Source organism: Bombus fervidus, chromosome 17, assembly GCF_041682495.2.
Source record: "Bombus fervidus isolate BK054 chromosome 17, iyBomFerv1, whole genome shotgun sequence".
Classification (NCBI taxonomy): domain Eukaryota; kingdom Metazoa; phylum Arthropoda; class Insecta; order Hymenoptera; family Apidae; genus Bombus; species Bombus fervidus.
Window position 1 is genome coordinate 8,338,830 of NC_091533.1, and position 22,151 is coordinate 8,360,980.

A 22,151-nucleotide genomic window follows, 5' to 3' on the forward strand; every position below is an offset into this window, starting at 1 on the left:
CAATCTAGCGTAGACGATGTTATAAGATCGGCAATTATTCTCTTATAGTAAATTATATATTAATTATAGTAAAAGAATTTTCTATCTAAATCCCATCTTTTTTATTTATCTTCATAAATATAGGAATTTGCATATAAATACACGTAGTCTGTTAAAATCATTACCAAACTAAAATTACAAATCCTTCTAGCTACAACTAAATTATTTTACAGAAGCATCCATTATCTATTATAATTTCGAGAATCATCTAATTTTCATCGTATCAGATAGCGCGCGAAGTTCGACACGCCTTATCAACAACGATCGACGAGAATACATCTATGCCCGGATCATGGCATTGTTCTAAACGTTCTGATGGCCGCATGCTGGTCAAAGACTTATTCATCGCTAATCCTCGGCTATAGCTGTGATTACGACGTGGTCTCGTCTTTATGCTGTGCACGATCGGATGCGTGTTTCTCCGGTTTTGCATCTCCACTGCCGGATACCTACACCGAGTTTGATCGAATACACACATTTGTGCACGTTACCTTAGGCTAAAGACGACATCATCTTTGGGTAGACTTCCTTGTACATGTGACGATAGAATAGGATAGTAACTGATAGTCGTCAGTTATCACAGATAAAACATCTTTGTATATTTGGTCATGATAACGATTTCTGGAGAATTTATATTTTTTAATTTTCCAAATCTGAAATTTTCAATAACTAGGAAATAATTGTTTGTAACGATTGGATTAGTTAAAACTTTTTTCTACAAAATAATTATTTATAACTGTTTGATTAATTTAAGTTTGAAAAATATTAGTATTTAAATTACTACGGCTGAAATTATTCTCAACACGTGCGACATATTTTCCATTTATATTTCATTTCAGAATTCATAACGCGGAACAATCTTTTATATTCCGGTGTATACTGTTCATCAAATTTCTCTTCAGTAAAATTTTGATATCCGTTCGAAACTAAAATTAAAATTTTTTAATTAATCGGCAAACTATTACGCACGTGCGTGATTGCCGATAAGTATCGGGATACCTTCAGAAAATGAGGTTCTCAGAAATACTTAAAGACACGTTAAACACCTTAACAATTATTATCTGATTTTAAACTTAGGTTGCAGCTATTAAAATTTGACGAAGACGTGACTGTTCCATTATTCCTGTAGTTAAAAAATTCATATATAACTTTTCTATATTGAATTAATTATGTGGTTTAAGGCTTGGAAAAGTCTACAATTTCTGAGAACTTCAAGTCTCAGGGAGGCGATTGATGTATCGTAAACTCAATCGCTGTCGCAAGATTTACCACGTAATAAAGTTTCATCCTGATTTATTGAAGTTCCGCTGTGGATCTTCTCTACTTTCCATAAACTAATTTTTATAAAATAATACATTTAATCATACTTCAACATTAATTTTCAATGATTTGCTAAAATGTGTTTGGAAATATGACCAAATCGAATTTATTTAAGAAAATATTATCCACTGTACACGAGTTGCGTTGTTAGTTTAACAATATCCTTAGTTCTTTTCTTAGTTTCTCTTAGTTTTTCTACTTTCTTTCCTTAGAGTTTCTTAACATTTTACATTTCTTTTTACAAATTGCTTCTACCATTGAGCTTTGCATCTACAACGAATTTCTAGTTTACCTAATAATAATAATAGTTTTTACTTCTTTTTCACAAATATCCGTACCTTTCTTTCTTCAGTAAAATATTCATTTAACCCCTTTAATAACCACATTCACGTTCAATTCCGTATTTGCTTCCAAATTCCGTAAAACTCCCACATTTTAAAAAAAAACCTTCTCCTCTTTGCCAATGGAAAACTACCGCAATAAGACCACTGTGAATCGCAAGTAGTAAAAATCAACAGCTGGCGTACATACTGAAAATTCTTATTTCGTGAGTGATTCTATTTAATTAACGTGTTTTCGATTCGATAACTGTCGAACTGGCACTTTATCGGGAGGCGTATCGTCAAAGGCAGTTGGGCCTCGTTCAGCATTTGTCGACGATCACGTTTCCACGTGGAAATTTGCGGTAATACGGCTCGTCAGATTCGTGACTATTAACAGGTTTAGTCAATCACCATAGCAATTATGTACATGCGATATAAACCTCGTGAGCGTAAATGGCGACGCGCGGCGCGGCAAAAGCGCGCACACGCTTGGATCTTGCCCTGGAATACGTGCAAATAGACGAAGAGCCATAGAATGACGTTTAATCAAACGGTGGCCAAAACGGACCTTGGATATGGACATGTCGAACGTGTCGCATCAATAGATTCTAATCCGCTTAATTATAGACGACATCTTTTAGATCGTTGGATCGGAAGTGCCTAACCGGCTCAGTGTTCATTGATTGCAATGAAATAAGCCGAGAGCTGAGTTACGTAATAATTAAGAAATTAGAGTAAGATTTATTTTTTGTTGAAATTTCATCTGAGATTAGCCATTGAGGATCGAATTTAATCATTTCTCTACCATTTTGGTATCTTAAGATTCAAATCCTAATATTTCTATTTTATATTATTATTTATGAAACACAATAAGTATCGATGTTTTGAATGTAAATAGTCGATTGGTGGAAAGCGTTAATAAACACGACGACACCTGACAAGATTTATATTACCCATTTTAAGAAGATTAAAAAACAGATTAAAAAGAAATCGATGGATTTCAGTTCGCTTAATAATTATGGACGACAGGAAGGCGCAACAGGTGCGACGCATGATGTCAAAATTTTTAGAACACGTATTTATGCGCGTCATTTTTCGTCGATCGTGGTTAGAACAGAGTTGCGCGCCAGGTATGCTTGGTTAGTAAAGCTGAGTATTAGACGTAACGATGTTGATCGATAGACTGCGTTGGCTGGGTCATGATTATCTACCCTTTCATATGTTGACGTAATATAGTATGGACAGTGGTATCAGTGTATGAACAGCACTATTCCGATGATGGATGTTTGAAGATATGTATAACTGTTGACCAAGTGATTTCTGATTAAAGATCAGATTTTATTTCTTAACTGGACTCTGCACGTCTTTATAGGGAGTCTAGAAATGTCAGTATCTGAATATCTATAACCGTAAAATATATATATATATATATTTGCTTTGATTAACATTGTCAATATTTGTTAACCAATCAGAATAAGAAAACTTTTCTGCTAAATAAAGACAGATGGATGGAGCGATGGAACGATGAGAATCGACAAAGCTCGAGGGAAGGGAAGGAACGCAGAAATGGTACGATTTGCTCGTGTTCCGAATTTCTGTGAATAAACACGAATAAACGCGAACGAATAAACGTATGTAGTTGACGATAATCATTCCATGTTTAGATACGGCCAAACGAAACACACCCTAGCCGATATTCTATACCTACGTGTATTATGTTCGCGAATGTACAAACGCGAGCAAATGCGAGAGAGGCGAATCGAAACGTGTCGCGTAACTCTTTGATCTATTACGATCGTGGTACAGTTCATCGGCAATTCTGAGTTATTTGATGGAGCAGAGGATGACGGAGGTTGGATGAGGTTGAATGATAGTGGATGAGATCACACCGATTACACCTTTTCGCAGCCATTGCGCGACATTTTTAATAAAGTGCCGGTCGCTCGATACGTCGGCGCGATGTTCCTATTTCGGTCTTTTGATCATTATGAAAAGTGGAACTGCAACGACAGTTAGATGGTTTGAAGGAAATTTTCTGGATACGTTGGTATTGACTGAAATGTATTTAGCTCTTCTTGGTCACGCGGTGTATAGACGACCCCAATAAAAGTTTGAAGTTTTACCTCTATAATGTTCATGTATGAAATATATACGCTTGTTTTCCAGAATTGCAGATTCCTTTTTTCACAACAATGAGCTTCTTCAAACATCAAAATGAATACTCTTTTCGAACGTTTTTATATATATAAATGACAACATTAAAAGTTACAACCTTTTTCATTTTCGTGATTTTTTTCTTAAATACGTTAAGATTATAGCTTTCGTTGGAAGGCCTTTGCCCCATGTTTTACAATCTTCAAAAATTGTTTAACAATTTTTTTACTCCCATCGGACGAATACATAAAAACATAATAACTGTAGATAGCGTGTTAATTGTCTTCAGAAGTGTATCTAACATATTTTATTAGAAATGATGGTGGAAATTAAATTCGCGACACGTTTGCACAATTCTCCTATCGGAATAGGGCTTAGGAAGTAACTAAGCTTTCCATGATACTCTTAATTTATTCATTTACCAGACCATCAAAAGTCTAAATTAGGAATTAAGAGCTGAAGAACTTAGGGATTTTTTGCATGCTAAAAGGAGGCAGACGCGAGTTGCTTCAGGAAAGAGCCGTGTTTGAATTCAAATTCTTTCGAACTTTGTTAATTTGCTGTTAGTGTGCCGACTAATTCTCAAACAATATGGTTTTACCAAGAACAAAGAAACAGATAAGAGGTTTATTACGATGTTAGAGGAAAAAAAGGAATCTTTTAAAGGGAAAGTAATGATATATTGTAAGTGACGTTTCAAAGCTTACAGTTGCGAGAAACGATAAATTTAAAGTTAATAACTCATGCTCATTTTGGTAAACTAAACTTCGTTCGAAACATGATATTTAAGGCAATACGTGAATTGAAAAGTTGAGCTAATTTTTATATTGCTATATTCATTTATGTGATTTATAGAAATTGACGAATGAAATGCATTCGATACAAACATTGACATTTAATTAGAATTAAGATGGCTCGATCAAAAAATTTTTAACGTAAGGTACAGTTTGAAATATTAGAATTATTCCGTGGTAAAATTTTTACCGTACTATGTACGTGTAATGTTACATATGTATTTGAATTAGTTTAAAGTCAAGCACGTATTAAATGTAAATGTGTATTAACAATTACTTTGTCTGTTTCAGGTATGTTACACGTATTTTTCACGGAATATGATCACAGTAAGCCAGGAAGTGATTTAAAGCTATATAAATATTACGAAAAGTGAGTAAGGAAAACAATTTCAGCAAAGTAACGTGACGTTACACGAACGTTATTGTGAGAAAAACGAAAAATATATTATTCATAAAAGAAATGCGAAAGAGAAATTGAATATTAACGAATTCTTTTCTTACAAAATTAAAATTTCTGAAAAATAACTAATGAAATCAATTAGTAATATGACATAAGAGTAAAAGTATTATATTACATATTATATATATTCATTAATAAATCAAGGGAAAATTCGTACTTTGAGAGATGGAAAAGTATTTACAATTGCAAGTTAATCATACAAGACGTCTATTTCAAAAGTAATTTTGCTACACCAAAAAACACACTAAAATGAATCAAAAACACTGTCTTATCTTAAAAAGTTTACAAAGTAACCGGATCTACCAGTTTCCGGTTACAAGTTTCCAACGTCCAGGTTTTTCTTATTCAACTCCCTGTTTTTCAGACTTTTTCCTTTCTCTCTGTCTCCGTTGCTCGCGTAATTACATCGAAATTAACCGAATTACACGGATGTTGACGCGTGCCGCGAGACAAATAGCCAACAGAGCACCGCCAACATTTTACCGTCGTTTTCCTAATTTTCGATGGGACGCCAGGAATTTCTGGCGGCGCGGGCGCCGGGAAAGCGGCGAACAAAGTTTTCGACACGTTGAATCGTCCCCTTGTTCTCTGTTCGGCGTCGCGACGCGACTAACGCGGCGTCTCCAGCGTGTTTTTCGCCGCGTGCTTCGCTTCCGCCTGGCCTCGTCATTTTTCCAGACCAGGTGGAGGCGGAGGGGCCTCGCAAGAACGCGTCCGAGACAAAGACGAAGTTGTTTTGCTTAATAGAAGTAGCTTCTGGATAATGGCGACGCGTCTTGATCCGTGGGCGCGCGTGTCTTGAAAAGTTTCGTCGATGTTTCTTCCCTCGCCGTGGAAATTTCCCGACGAAACGCTATCTGTGAAGTTGCAGAATCTTTTTGTTACGTTCTGTAGATGATAAAATTCGATCCTTTGCGTGGTACAGTGGAGTTGGGTTGCGTTGGGATAGGAATGGACGGATTTTTCTTTTCTTCTTTTGTTAGGAGATTGGAAGTCGATTAAATAACTAAATAACTATTAAACAATTGATTAATTACAATGAAAGTAAGAAATTTGTAAAAAGAAATTGATAGCTTCGTCTGATGAGATGCTGATATACCGTTTTAATGTTAATTAAAGTATAATGTATTCTGATGTTTTAATATCATTATGAAGGTAACTTGATTCAATGTGGGAGTTCTGGTTTCTGATGCTCGCATAATCTAAAAGTTAGATGCGATGTGATGATCGTGAGGTCGCGAAACTAGACGAAATTTAATATGTCAGTGATAGGTACGCGACTTTCATGCAGCTTGAGGCTGAAAGATGAATATTGAGCAACTGATTTGAATATGGAGAACATATGAATTTGTATTGAACATGACCGATCGATTTATGATTGATTCTGAGCAACTATTGTACATATTCTTCGTACGAGTACATACGCATCAATTCAAATGATTATCTTCATTTGAGGAGATTGTTTGAAAAAAATTAAGTATAAAAGTGTTCTGTTCCTTTTTTTTTGAAGCAATGCATATTCATCTCATACATCCTTTTATACGAGTTTTAAAAGTAGACGGACGAGGTTATTTCAATGGATTAATGTTCGTTTTAATAGCCATTTATACTTTCTCATATGTTTCAAAGAAAGAAGTTTCAGTTATTGAATTTGAATACACCGAATGGTAAAGTAAAAAGAACATGTATATTGTTAGATATGGAGCATGGAGATTGTTATGGATATTGTAAAAAATAACGAAGAAATCACGTCCGTGTCATAAACTCGACGCTGTTCGTTGCATTTAACAGCTGCTGGCCTCGTTTAAAAATAAATTAAAATATCGTGGTCTTTCTCTTTTCTCCCTTCTCTTTCCGCAAGCGTCACGAAATTTCGCCATTCTCTGATTATGAGGCTATTTCGCGCTTCTACCTATTTTTAATTTCCCTGTTAAACGATTATGTATATACGCAGAAACCAGAACTTTTTCGTATTTTATTTGTTCTTTTAGAGTAGAACAACCGCTGTCAGGAACGAGAATGTAAAAATTCCACTATATTTTTGAATTACATTCATTTGAATGTTACTTACAAAACTCCAATATATGTACACGTGAACAATATTTTATCAGAAGTTCTAAAAACTCGAAGAATAGTAATTAAATTTATAGTAATTATATTATATATTAATATAGTAGTTAATAATTTTATTCGAAATTCCGACGAAACATGGATTACAAGACCTGGCACAAAATAAAAGCATAGTCCTCCATTGTTGGGCAAACATTTTTAAGCGTTTTCAACGTTCCATCACGAACAAAAATTAACCATGGTCGCTGACACATATTCGCGTCCATCAAGTGAAACACATAGTTCTCGGTACCAATGACAAAACCTCTTTTCCTTCTGATTTATACATTACGTTTGGAAAAAAGCCCTCGTCAGTGTTCGTTGTCGCGTGCGTACTAGCGATTCGTCTGCGGCTTTCGCGAATAAACTTTTTTATCCTCGCAAATCGACGTTGCCTCGGGGCTTACTAACTTATTTAACGTCTCGTAAACCCGTATAATGTATATCAAACTGATGTAAAAAGATTTAAAAGGTTTGTTCGACGTCACTCGTTTCGAGTGAAACATATTACCTATATTCCAGGCAATTTCTCGAGCTTGTTGTTTTATTGTTACAGTGAATGTCTCGCGAACGTACAGTATAGTATGTCGTTTATTCGCTATAACCACGATACAACTCCAAATTTGTAGCTTTTCCGTTATTAGTATTTGAGAAACGATTATATTTCGCGCTTTCCAGGTGTTAAGTTCTTCGAATGAATTTCCAGAAACTGCCATATGAACGATATTGGCTAAATAACTATAATCCATAATTTAATATTAACATATACGAGTTAACATATACGTTTAATATTAACATATAACAGTTTTTGAATCGTTACAACTATCGTATAAGTTAACGGATTAATGATGAAATATTCAAAACTTCTCGCGTGCTCCAACACTTCTATTCAACGGATCGATTTTCTAGATGGAATGAAATTTTTCTATTGAGAAAATATATCGTAGCCGTAACTCGTATGTCGCTGCTTCGACAAAGTACCGATCGTTCGGGCGAAAAGTCAAATACTTTCGTGCGATCGGTGAAGAGACTTTATCAATGTCTTTGTACAGGCGAGAAAAGGGATATATCGGGAGAGCGTACTTTGTGCTTACGTACGATCGAACAATCGCAATTTATTTCGCTGTGCTATCTGTTTCAGCAAACGCGTATAAGAAAATCTTGTCGACTTTCGGGTCGCGAGATAAAACACGAAAACCTCGATGGAAGCCGCGCGACGTAAAAGAAACATAATTACACGATGTTTGCCGCTTTTATGTATCTTCTTTTCCACTCGAGTTTATAATTTTTAGTGTCTAGTGGCGACAGAATTAGATCTATAAATGCGCAAACTTTTTGCGAGATATTTATATTCGCAATATAAGAAAGTATTTATTTGAATAATTCCCACGTACATATTAATGTCTCTAATACGTCGTACAACTGGGATCGTCGAATTTTCATTTCTTAGTATGCTTCCATTTCAACGTATAAAAGGACTCTTAATATCCGAAGAAAATCTTTAACATAAAATTGAAACCAAAAATCAACCATATCAACAACGATTTCTTCGTGTTGAAGTGATCGATACTTCTGAGAAAACTCTACATCTGGTCTTCGACTTTCACAAAGCGCCGATGTCATCGATAGCGCATAGACGAAAGAATGCGTCGACGACAGACGATAAGCGGCACACGTGCGACGTCTTTTTTCGGCGTTCCTTTAGTCTCAGGGTAACACTGCTAGCGTGCGGATCTGGACCAGCTTACATATATATTCCTACTTGTATTTACGCTTCTGTATTAAATTATATTTTCTACCTTACAATTTATCCACGCGTTTCTTTGTTCACACATCTAATAACCTCAACACTTTGTATCTCTCTCAAATCAAAGTAACTTATCAATAGCTGAAAAATATACTTGGATTGAAAATGATGATGAGCGTATGTGAGAATCAAGGAATAACAACTAATAGTTTTTCTGTCTATGAAACTTTATACGAGGATCATCCAGGAAGTAATACTCGTTTTGAAATAACGATACAAATGCATCCTAAAAGGTTTTCTTCGTTTGTTACTTTAATATATATACTAAGTTATTTTTCATTACAATCACCACCTATATTTGAACACTTATCATAACGTTGTACTAGTTTTTTCAGTTCACATAACTATCATCTCACGCAGTCCTTAAATCGTCGTTTCTTGCGAAGCTTTATCGACTAAACAACTCTTTAAATTTCAAAAAAAAAAAAAAAAAAAAAGAAAAAGAAAATAGAAAATGGTAATCTGGCTTGTTCGATGCGTCTAGCGTTTGCAACAAAGTTGCAGACACGTTCTTGGACCTGAACACTTACGATCACATACAGTTTCTCTAAACCTATCGAATTCCCGCACCTATCGTCATTCCAATGATTTTAGTACTTTAAACTGCTGTAATCCAGTGGTGATTTCCTTTCGCAAGAGTGTTTTCAGTGCTCGAAAATCGTAAAAGCATCGGCGGGATTTTCAAATCGCATCGCCGTTTTAGACGCATCGCACTACGACAATATTAAATATTTAAACACAATTTGGCATAATTTGCGTCGATATACGAAAGAAGTTAGATGACCTTCTATAAGTACATTGCATCGTTTTACACGTTGCTTCTGTACGTAAACAGGTAGTACGTTTTTGACGATCCTCGTAGACGCATATTAAGATTAATAGATGATCCAATTAGCAAATTAATAGAAATAGATGAAAACACGATTCAAAATATTGAACAATAGCAACTGAAGCAAATGGCATTTGGCATTCGATGTAAAAAATGTAGTAGCTTGTGTCAGCAAATTGCTCGTCCTGCTGATTTTGAAAATTCGTGTTTACCTCACGAAACACAAGTATCACAAGCGTGACTTTCGTGATCCATCGTCGGTTCGTGCATATCGTTCGACCTCGATCAAACGAACTGCCAGAGATTGGTTCTCGAGAGGATAGAGGCGGCAGCCTAATAAACTTGAAATTATTCGAAACATCGTCTGTGAAAGTGCTCCATCGCATCGGCTGCTCGTTTCTTAGATCGCGCGAACAATCAACATGAAAGGATTTAATTTGTTATTTCGAACAGGCAGAACAGTTTATCGGAGATACAATGCATAAACTGACGCCCGCGGAGTTCCAACACGACGTAAACTATGTTTCGTGACTCGCGGAATGATAGTTACCGAAGCGTTTTGGAATATAAATCGAATGATTTTTCAAGTTTTTCGGAGGTCGTTTAAACAATTGCAAAGCAGAATGATCGAATTGAATCGAGATAGGCGAATTGAAAATGATCGATATCGAATATAATTTGACGAGACTGTACCTTGATATATTGAATATTCGTATACAAGGTTTCGGAATAGTAATGTACATTTCGTAGAATTCTTTTTCGAGGAGAGATAGATGTAATAAATGTTTAGAGAAGAAATAGGAAAATAAATGCGAATATCGTGCGCTAATATCATTTTTTAGAAAGGCTCGTGAAGTTATAGATTGCGAAAAGCCTAATTTTAGTCGAATCTTTCTTCATTTTCGCTACGAAACCCCTGAGTAACCTAATAGTAAGGTAGAATCGTACGTGAAATTATTTTCTGCTTGATATAAAGTTGCATGCAATTATGTAGCTGTTGATTTCTTGGAAGTCAGAGAACGCTCATGTCGCAAGGCAATAATACCATAAAGCGTTCCCCATTCGTCAAATGCATTTCCTCGAATCTACAGCGAAATCAGCACGGTATTAAGCTTAATGTCTGCTAGGTGCGCCTTAAATTCTTTCATCGGTCGCGTTTTAATCACTGAAATAAATTTAACGTGACGATATCAAAATTATTTTACCTTCGCCTGATTGTTACGTCGTAATTATATTCGTTGTGATATTCCTCAGAGAATTACTTGTCGCGCGTGTAACTTCACTGGAAACAAATATTTTTACGAGGAAACTTTTCCGTTGCATTTTTGATGCGCTTTTTTATGCAATTTTATGCAATTTCAATCCTTGGGAAATTAGCGATGTTCTCGAAGAAACATTCGTTTCTCGTTTTTATATCCTTTGGCGCAGATACGTCGAATAAGAAGAGAAGCTCGAAAGAAAGAAATGTAATTGCTGAATTATATCTTTCCAGAACTATTATAGAACCATTTTCAAATTCCGTTCGGTAAAGAAAACTATTCTATAGAAGCAATACGAATTACGTTATTTAAAGAAAGGAATGAAAAGAAGGAAATTCTGAAAAATAATACGATAAAAGTTAAGTTTGATCTCTTAGTATAGAACGTTAGAAGGAAAGTTGAGATTCTGGTGGAAAGGATCCGGTATTCGCCAGCCGTGTCACGGCTGCACCATCGAGGGTTAAAGATCCCCCATTTTGTTCCACCTGTTAGAAGTTCTTCCGCGGAAGAGATTCAAAGTCGTTAGGAATTTTTCTCTGAACAAACGAGATCCTCGCTGGATTTTCTCGGCAATACTGAAATCTCTGGACTTTCTCGTCCAACACGGCACAGCCCAGTCCTTCTCTCGTGATCTTTGCTTACAACCAGGCTGTCCTGATAAATATTTCAAAGAACCGCAAGAATTTCCTGCTCTATTTCCCTCGCTGATTTTATCTAGCTGGTACAATGGTTTGCGTGAGACAATTCTCTCAATTCCGACACGATTCGCTTGATTTTTTTTTTTTTTTTCTTTTGCATAATCTATTTTATTTTTAAAAGTGTAAATGTAAACTAAATCGACTACCGAACAAATAAATAAATAAGTATAGAAATATATAGAACGCAATATAGAAACAAAGTTGCCGTCAACGATTGGTTATTGGTCACGTTGGCCAATGGAAAAATGTGGTAGACAATCGTACGAGCCGTTATTCCAGGCGAGAAAATATAATCGCGACGTTACTCGTCGACGAGAGTCGTTCGTCTCTCGGCGGAATACGGAAGAAAAGTCGATATCCGACGAGCGGTCGTCGGATAGCACGTTCTTGATATCGCTGGAACATGTGTACGTACATGTCCCGCGTGAAATAAGCGGAAAAGTCTGTGAAAGAAGGAAAGATAGACAGACAGAGAGATGGTAGTATACTGAAGCAAAGGGATTGAGAACCAGGTACGCGACAGTGTGCAACGATAAAAGGGGAGACAGTTGCGAGGAGAAGGAGGTGAAAAAGTATTGCGGTTTATAATTCGAAACTGGACCGGAATAAGAATGGAAACTAGGTTTCAGCGTGATCACATGGCATCCTTTGATACACAGTATTATTCGAAAGACTTGTACCATTTCCAATAATGATTTCAGGATAGAAACACCTATTAACGATATTAATGGGCAATGCTTTTTATATCGACTTTGAAAAAGAAAGAAGATATTTCAATTCGACGAGTATACTCTTTTTCTTTTTCCTTTTTGTATGTATGTTCGCTGATTTCTTCGAAATGTCTCGACCAATCCAGACGATTCCTTTTGTATCTCGTAGGATACGTCTTCACGTTGATCCCGTTAAAAAAGATTCTTGGATTTCTCGTCTACTGTAAGCTACTTTTTTTTCAAAAAAAAAAAAAATTTTAATTTTTTGTAAACAGTGCTTTTATATGGTGTTATATAGAAACGAATGCTTAGATATTTCTACGTGTGTACAGTAGAATGTCGGTAACTCGAATATCTATAATTTGGAATCCTCTATACGACAATTTCGTTTTTTCTCTTCTGCTCCGTTGTAGAAATGTCTGTAAATCTAAATATAAACTTCCTTCATCTCGATTTATTTTCTCCGCGTTTAGATGCGTTATTTTATCTCTGCAACTCGAATTCGGAGAAGCTCGACCTCTACAAGTCGAAGTTATAAGTTGAAGTTTTATCACCGCTGTCTCTGAAACTCGAAGCATCGTGTCCCCCTTTCTTCCAACGAAACTATTGTCCTTTGTCGCGTCTTTGCTACTCATATGCAAACTGATTGTTTTTTGTTAGTCCAGTCAGAAGCGTGTATGTAACGTCTACCATTAGATTTCTTACACGTCTCTGCGTCTTTGAATATTTATGAATCGAAAAACCTAACACTTGTGTAAAGTCTCTGCAACATAAATTTTCGTTCGTTAAACGTTTCTTATTCGAAAACTGCATAACTCGAAGATCTAAACCCTCGAATGTTCTACTGTATTTTCTATTCAGTTCGGACAATCAAGGTCCTACTGCATTTTCTAAATTACAAAACTATTGAAGCACTCACAGTAGCGCTACCCTAATCCAAACACCCATTCTCCGAACATAATATTTAATAATAATTGCTGCCTTTTTCCATTTCAAATATACACATATTTTATTAGTACCCATATACTACGTATTCTTTCCTGTATTCGATCGAATGAATTCTGAAGATTAGGATTTAATATGAAACTAACAGCGTTCTAAGTATCGAAATAAAATACGACACAATTAAAAAGCTGGGAAGTATAAAAGAAAAAATTGAAACAAGAAGAATAAAGTAAAAATACACGGCGTTGGAAAAACCACAATTACAGAAATTAAGAAACAAAAACATGATATTACAAATTGTTCAAAGCACGTAGATTCGTGTGTTATTGGCAGCAGCAGAAAATCCTAAAATATACCGATGTAATGAAATGGCTTCACTGAGATAAAAACGATGATAACGACGAATTTACACGAATGGAAACAAATAAACGTAACTGGTGACGAAGAGTAGCCTCCTCATGCCAAAGCATTCGTTCGAAAAAGGGAGTCGATGGTTCGTACGTTGAAAGCATTATGTAATTCGACAGCTAAAAACGAAACTGTCAGTTAATCTGTATTCGTGACAGTGAAATTCCATATGAGAAAAGTGATTGCTTTTTTATCCGAACAGTTCGTGCAATTAAAACGTTGTAGATCTCGGATCGGAAATATACGATTTTGTAGGAGTTTTCATATAAAGTAGACGCAGAAACGAAAGGTTGAAGAGGGTTGAGAGGCCACTTTTTCTCCACGATCGATCTGGAACCGGTCACACGTGTAACATGCACGCGTGGCCGGTGTAACGCTGCCTCGGTGTTATCAAATTATTCCGCGTATTATCGAACGGATGCAATAGCGCTTAAAAGCTAACAAATCGACCGAGAGACCACGCATATCCGGCTTGACGCCGACAATCACGTCGATTATCCCTGCGGAGTCGGCTATTGGTCGGTCACGTTTTGCCCCTCGTTCTACTGTCTCGCTTTGATCATGCAATTAAATTTCAACGAGATATTCAATTTTAATTAATCCTCCTGTAACGGCCGTTTTCGTGGAATCCGTGTATAATTGAAGTTGAACGAGCGCTAACGCGATTCAGAAACCTTCGTCCTCTGTGTTCCTCTATATCATATATCCCTTCTATTCGAGGTTGCGAGTCGCCAATTATCAGGCTGTGTGTTTACTCGCGTGGTGTACCACTGACCGGAAATTTAGTTTTCGCCGAGGGGGTCCAGAAAATATTTTAATTGCCGCGTGAAAGATTAATAGAACGAAGCGAACGAACTGTGTAATTTAAAGGTTACAATAGCGAAACGAATTGTTTTCATTATCGAGTTTACTATATATTTCTATAATCACGAGATTAACCCTTTCTTTACCACCCACGCGGTTGTGAGTATGGTTCCTCTCCACGGGACAGCTCACTGATTTTTTTAATATATATAACGTTTATTTTCCAACGAAAATATATATTGCATATGTATATTCTGAATAAACAAGGAATGGGCAAGCTCACTGGGTTCTTTGGTAAATGATTTGATTGAATTTAAATTCAATTTGAACGATGCGGAGGAATGTTAGAAATCGTAGAAGAATAAGAGAAAAATTAAGCTACTTTGTAAGACGAGATAGACTTTAAGAGGGTGTCTTATAACTTAGAATCCCATGGGGAAATTAATAACCCCGTTATTACTATTATTTAATTAATTAACACCTCGATAAGATTGAATGTTGCAAATAGTAAAATAATATGGAACACGAAAGTGTTAGAGCAACATATTAATTTCTGAAATTCGTTATGGAGAAAACATCTTCTATCATATAAATTAATTAATTCTATCATATAAATTCATTATAAATTAGTTGAATAAACAAGTATCGAAATTTGATTGTTCATTTACAAAAGTGATAACAATTCTCCAAGAAGTTTCAAATAGTTCTCAAATTCAGATTCTCAATAGGCAAATATCAGTCACTTACAACGTGAGCCAACGAGGGCTTTTACGACGAGAATGAGGATATCAGAGTAGCGCGCAACATAGAATGCGAAGGGGTTAAGCAGTAGAGGACTCATCGTATGGAAAATCGAGGAGGACGCGACGAAAGGGATTTTCCATAGCTCGTCGGAATGCGAAATTCGAGGATAAATCGATCAACTTGAATCACTGTGTTTTCCTGAAACTATTCCAGTCCAGATTTCGACAAATTTTCTCCTTTACATAGCCGTAGGAAGTTGCAGTTTTATGTAACAAGAAATTGTAACTAATGATTTTATTATCTTTATTTTAGAAATGTTGTACACTGTTCGATAGCAGGCCAATTCGACGGTGCTGCGAGTTTCTCAGTCGAGTTTCTTAATGCGGCTGTGCGCGAAACTAGCCGAATCCGCAGATCGTATTCCGCAAATCCTCGGGAGGTATTGAAAAAGTGGCGATTCTTTTTGCAAACGAGATCACCGTGACTGCGAGCTGGTATAACGGATGCTTTCGTTCGATTCCCGTGACACCAGATATTCGGTGAATCGAATGAACGAATTGTAAAAATGCGATGACTCAGTGGCCGCGTGTCGCGGCGTGTACGTTATTTTTCGCGGCGTTTTCTGTCGACCTAAGCCGACCTGTCGACTAGACTTCCCTTTGTAGGTTAAATTCGTTGTCCCAACGCAGTAATTTAACCCTTAACGCTTTTAATTGTGAATATCAACCGGCAACTCCAACTTATTCTCATCATACTTCGACTTGCAAGTTTTTAAGTGTCGGATTTTAAATGCTACAATAACGTATAAATAATAATATTAGAATCGTTCGAAACAATCTCTATTTATCTCAGAAGTAATATAATTTTGATTACAATATTTATAATGCCACACATCAGTGATGCTTGAGAGACACACTTGGAGCGTTAAGTGTTAACTTAAGCTGAGATAGCAAGAATGTTGGTTATCTTCCATTCTGAATGTTGTAACATTTATTGTCATTTTTGATATTTCTATTCGATCCAATCTATTTTCTCATATTTATAGTTTACATAGAAATATTTCAGCTATTAAACAAAGCGTTCGCAGTATGAATTTGCTTATAAAGATAGAAATATAATAATATCTCTTACAATAAAATTGGTTAACAATTGAATAAAGTAATTGTAATTCTTTGATAATGATATATTTCGAAAGAAATGTTTGATCTGGACAGTTTCCGAATTATTTCGAGCGTTCTGAGGAATCAGCGGATGGACTGCGGCGATATAATGAAGTTAACTGTTTGTTCGAAACGATATTTAGTAATTGTAATGTCAATGTTCCGCATACCAGTAATGGTATAAATCGCGTGCAATCAATTACGGTCATTGGTAACACTGTTTGCCATTATATGCAGCCACATTAATGACGCACGAAGAATAAATGGTGACGATTATGCATCGTTGAATAACAAACCACGATCGAGATATTTGATTTCCATTAGTACGATACGATAAAAATAATTCATTAGATTGATGTTCCTGCTTTGACACTCGGTGTCATCGTTTATAATTAATCGGATCGATACTTTCTCGATACTGTACCAAGTGTTTTATTAAACAGTCCAAAAAACTTGTAGCGAAACTTGAGGAATATTTAATTAGAATTAGAGATTTTGCCATCTGTACTTTCTCGAGTTGTTTCTTAAGAACTTGTTCGCATTTTTCGTTTTACTGTTTGATAAAAATACATAATAAAAACGCAACGAGCTTTTCGAATGATCCAATAATATCCGCTTTTACTGCCGTAATAATAAAATAATAGAGAAAAATCAACAGGTTTTTATCGAATTTAAGTTGCTCGTTTGAGCTTACGATATTATTGGAAGATACAAATTTCTAACGAAGTTAAAAATCATCTTTATAAAAGAATCTTCATGGAATTACGATATTATTTTGACGAAGCTCAGAATAGAATCATTGTAAAAACTTTAAAGTGCAAAGCGATTCCGAGTGCCGTAGGAAGCTCTTTCTTAAGAAACTTTATCTGCTGTTACCTAAATGGACCAGTTTTAGTAAACGAAAGGATGGAAAGATGTTAAACATACGTCCAAACTTCTTAAAAATTATTGCTTTTAGATTGTTTTACTGCGAGTGTCGTAAATTATAATATTCATTTATTTCACAACTGTGACCTTAAACATTTCAAACAGGATATCTCTTGCTTTGGAGTCCTTTCGATTTCCAAGCGACTCGTATAAATTATCCTTTAGAAGGAAGAGCTGTCGAACGTCGCTAGAAATCGTTTTCGTTGGGTATGTTTCGTTCGTTCGACCGAACGTTCTGTCTTCCTGTCGTTCCTACGATTGTCAGTTGATAAAAATCGCAGCCAATAGAGCCGTAAGCTCCTAGTAACCGTAACCAAGGATGTCTAGTTTGTTAGCAGAAATCGATTCTATATAATTGATAGTTTTGAGCCTTATATGATGTTGATGACTTTCGATCTGTTGAGGTTGAGGTTGATTGATTCAAGAACGAGTGGACGAATGTGTAACAGAAAAGTATATTGAAATAATTAAAGGTATCAATATAAGAATAATGTACAAGTATAAGTTTATGCTGATTCAGATCCTTACTCTCTTAGTGTTACTAGACAATAGTATGAATATTATAATTAATTAAATGTTATAATATAAAATTATAAAAAAAATATATTATAAAGAACATTACCAAAAAAGTTAACCTTATAGCTTTGACTAGAGGCTACAAGGAACATAAATAGAAATCCGTTAATTAGTTTCTTTGTTCCTAGACCTTGCAACCTAAAACATAATGTGTATTCAAGGGTACAATAATATGCACCTTTCCTTATTTAGAATATTTCTGCGTAATAGCAGTTTCTAGGATATACATAAATAAAGATGTAGAGTTTTTCTTGAAGTAGTTACTTCAACACGATCAAATTTCCGAGATCAAAGATCAAGTTTCCGAGTAACGTTTTCTAGCAGATTGATAACGCGCGATACATTTACTAATGAATGATCAAACTTAATACGAGGAACAATGAGGAAAGTTATAAATTATAAAAAAATTTAAAGCAATGAGTTCCATTACGAGTTCAATTTTCAAATAATGCTATGATTTTTATATTTTGTATTTTATTAAAATCAAGTTTCCTGATTTTCTCTATTATAGATATTTCTTTGTGATGTATGTATAATATTTACATAAAAACACGAAACTGTTTCGTCTTACTAGATTTGTTAAAAATGCCTACAATTTCAACTGTTATGTAATTAGCGAAAGTCTTCGTGAATACAATAGAAGGGTTAAACTAAATACTAGTGCTTCGTAGGCGAGCTGCGTGAATGCTTGTTTCACTTTCTACGTAGACTCTTCTAGCCACGTATGCAGGTCGCATCATGCACTAAGAGAAAGTGGTGTAACACCTGTAAAGCAACTATTAGCACCAGTCGCGTCGCTCCGAATTTTTGTAATTTATCATGCGAGTAATTTAAAATTCGTAATTTATTAAACGTGAAAGTTTGATTAAAAGTTATATCCTAAGGCCTACAAGCGAAAGTATTATGAAGTTTCAATTCTTTTAGTAGTAATACTAATTATAACAATTACAATAATACGTAGGAAACGATTAGTAACAACATTTTTGATCGAACTTCGGCGATTACAAACTCCTCTGCCATTTTTACAAGTAAATTTATTAGTCTTCCGTGACATACACTCATTTACCGAGCGTTCAAGTTATTTTCATGTAAGTTCCGATGCCTTTTCAACGTTGATAGCGAATTATGCGAACGCTTTAGCGATCCGCCATTTATAAAGTCTTAACAAGACACACCGCGGTTCATTGTGCAAAAATTATGGTAACGTTTTAATTTTCTTTGCCAAGAATTATTCCCGGATAATGGAAATTAGCACGCGATGTGCTACCATGGAGTAAGATTACGTTTTCTGATCGGCTCAAGTGAATTAAAATGCAGCTCTTTAGAAACCATTGTTACTACAATTTGGAATTTATTACTTTGTAGCGTTAATGTTTATCATGTATGCATTCGTTAATGTTTACTAGTATAATAACTATTCTAAATATTTTGTAATCTAAAATAGATATCGTTGAAATCCTAAAGAATTTTTTCAAATAATGAAGACGATTTAAATGATAAAAAAAAATGTATTGTATCTTAAAATTTATCTTAAACGTATAAAAATTCACAATCTACGCGCGATTAAAGATTTTACTGACTGGATTGAAGGGTTACAATATTCTTTAACTGTCTGATTTCCAACGTTTCTGGAAGTTGAAAATCCAACCCGTGGTAGCATGGCACGTAAATCAGTGGCCAAAATGTTCCCTTCGAGATAGTTTTCTGCGTACAAGTATACGCGAGTGCGCAAACTAGAAATGGAGTATAATTCACGAGCAATTCAGGAAAGCTAATGCCTGTTGGTTTAGAAAGTCCTGTTAAAGCCTTTGATTATGTGCGAATTTATGACATGTCGGTTTCTGCTAAAAGTCAGAAGCCACACTTCACGAATGAACAAGCAGATTGTATAACATGTATAACATGAAGTTTATTGTGCTAACATACCTACATACGCGTGAAGTATAACGATATGTCTATTGTTTAAATTCGATTATTTGATCAAACACGCAACACTGGTTCGCTTAACTTTCTACCATGTTTTTATAACATTTATGAAGAATATCAATCGTCGACTAAAGATCGTCGAAATAAATAGTTTTCAATATCATTGCAAACAAATGAATATCATCTCGTATTCAAAAACTCCGAATTATTGTCCATACGTACACACCGTTTCCGAGTGTGAATCTTAACAACCTTTTCCATGCCGTGAAACGTAAAACGTATTCACGTAACGCGGAGAATTTACGTGTCCGGCAATTAACGTTATTCCGGGTTGGAGGAAGATAAAATAATTGCTCGATAGTGAACGTAGGCGGCGACTGTCTAGGCGTATTTTTACTTCGGTTCGTGACAGCTGGACGAGATTAATAGCATCCGAAACACAGGCGCGATCATTAATTTCCTTGAGCTGCAAAAAGGCGGAACAAAAGTCAACGGCGCTGGCCTCTTGGCAATTAAAAGAGACCGCAGCCCACTTAACGTATCATCGCGCCGTGCATCTTTTTTCGAGACCCGTTTTCACCGCACGTTTTTCCTCCGGTGTTGACCAGTTACAAATAACGAAGCCACCAACGAATCGTCCCCGTGACGTGCTAATTTCCCACGAACGCCGTTTACGATCTTAATGGCGTGAATTTGTCATGGTTGATTTCGAACCGTGGCTATTTGCCAGTCTAACGACGTTCTACATTTCTGTTTTGCGGGAACCAGGTGTTTGGAGATGTATTCAGGCGCGCTTCTGCAGATAGTTTTTAAAATAATAGGAACATCACGAATTTTGAGAAGTGTAGGTACATGGTACTCTTCAAAGGGCAAACTACGTTTGGAAGTTAATGATGCACGTGTAACAGTGGGAATATAAAAGTGAAGCATATATATACACACACATTTATTTTAATTATTCCCAAAATAAACTTGATTTTCCAGAATCGACCGTCTGATTTACCCTAAGGATTCAAGTTATTACATATATATAATCAGACGATCGATTCTGGAAAATCGAGTTTATTTTGGGAATAATTAAATTAAACACAATAACAGTTAATAATAAATCTACTATTAATTTTACCTAGAAAAACGAGAATCGATTTTCTAAGTCCTAAATTATCCTTCTTCTCTGGTGATATATTCTATTCGAAAAATGTGTGCCGGTAAAACAAAGCAAAAGTAAAAATGTCGGTTGACGGGTAGTTTGAATTCTATAGAATTCTATAGATTTAATGTTTTATAACTTGAATTACATGTAACAATAAGCAGAGAAAATGGTACGAACGCTTAACAAATTTTATCAAATTATAAAAGTTTTAATAACCGAACAACGAGATGGTTGCAGTGTACCCGACTTAAGAACCACTAGTTTAAAAGAATTGGAGTGTTAAAAATACAGAGATTCTTTAGAAACTTTGCTACCGCTTCGGTCTTACAAATCACCAATAAATTTCTGCGAAACCGTGGACCTATCTCCAAAGTCCATAGAGCCTCAGAAATGACCAACGATGCGAATCTTATTCTTGATATTCGATCGTCGATATTCTACGACGCTACATATTCGCAAGATCCAAGATTTCAACAATAAAATGCTGTTTCTGAAACTTCAATACCATTTCCACTCCGCCGATCATCAACAAACTTTTCCAAACCAAATGGCCATTTTTAAACTTGATCGAACGACAAAGATTACCGCGAAACAGTCACCGGTTTCGTCCATAACCTATCAGTGTTACATCGAACATAACCTCAACGGGACGATCTAGAATCTATAGTCGAACTTTACAGGTCGCGTCGAAGCTAGCGCCATCTACGCGACCATTAAATGGCCCGTAGGAAACGTTCCATCCGTTAAAAGCGATATCCAATTGACTAGAACTCTCTTATTGTTAGCTTCTGATGGAAGTGGAAGAAATTTCTACGGAACGTCGTGTGGAAACAGGAGTACATCGATCCCCGATATGGACCATATCTGTCCTATTAGCTTAGGAACTCTGGCGATTCACGAAATCTGTAGGTGACATCACGAGAATCCGGTGTAAAGCGAAACCGCGATAAAACGTATATTCCGACGCCATTCCCGACATCGAATGAAACTGGGCGAATTTAGTTCC

General features: G+C 35.7%; 1 protein-coding gene and 1 long non-coding RNA gene across 3 annotated transcripts in view; both read left to right on the forward strand.

Moving 5' to 3' along the window:
- The window catches only part of Fur2 (furin-like protease 2), a 416,618-nt gene that overhangs the window by 117,298 nt on the left and 277,169 nt on the right, over nucleotides 1-22,151 (forward strand). The gene's annotated exons all lie outside the window — the stretch shown is intronic.
- LOC139996305 (uncharacterized) overlaps nucleotides 1-22,151 on the forward strand; it is an 85,548-nt gene that overhangs the window by 29,518 nt on the left and 33,879 nt on the right. Inside the window, exon 2 of the long non-coding RNA XR_011802190.1 lies at nucleotides 4,922-5,000. This is a non-coding gene — a long non-coding RNA (uncharacterized lncRNA). The remainder of the gene's footprint in view (nucleotides 1-4,921; nucleotides 5,001-22,151) is intronic.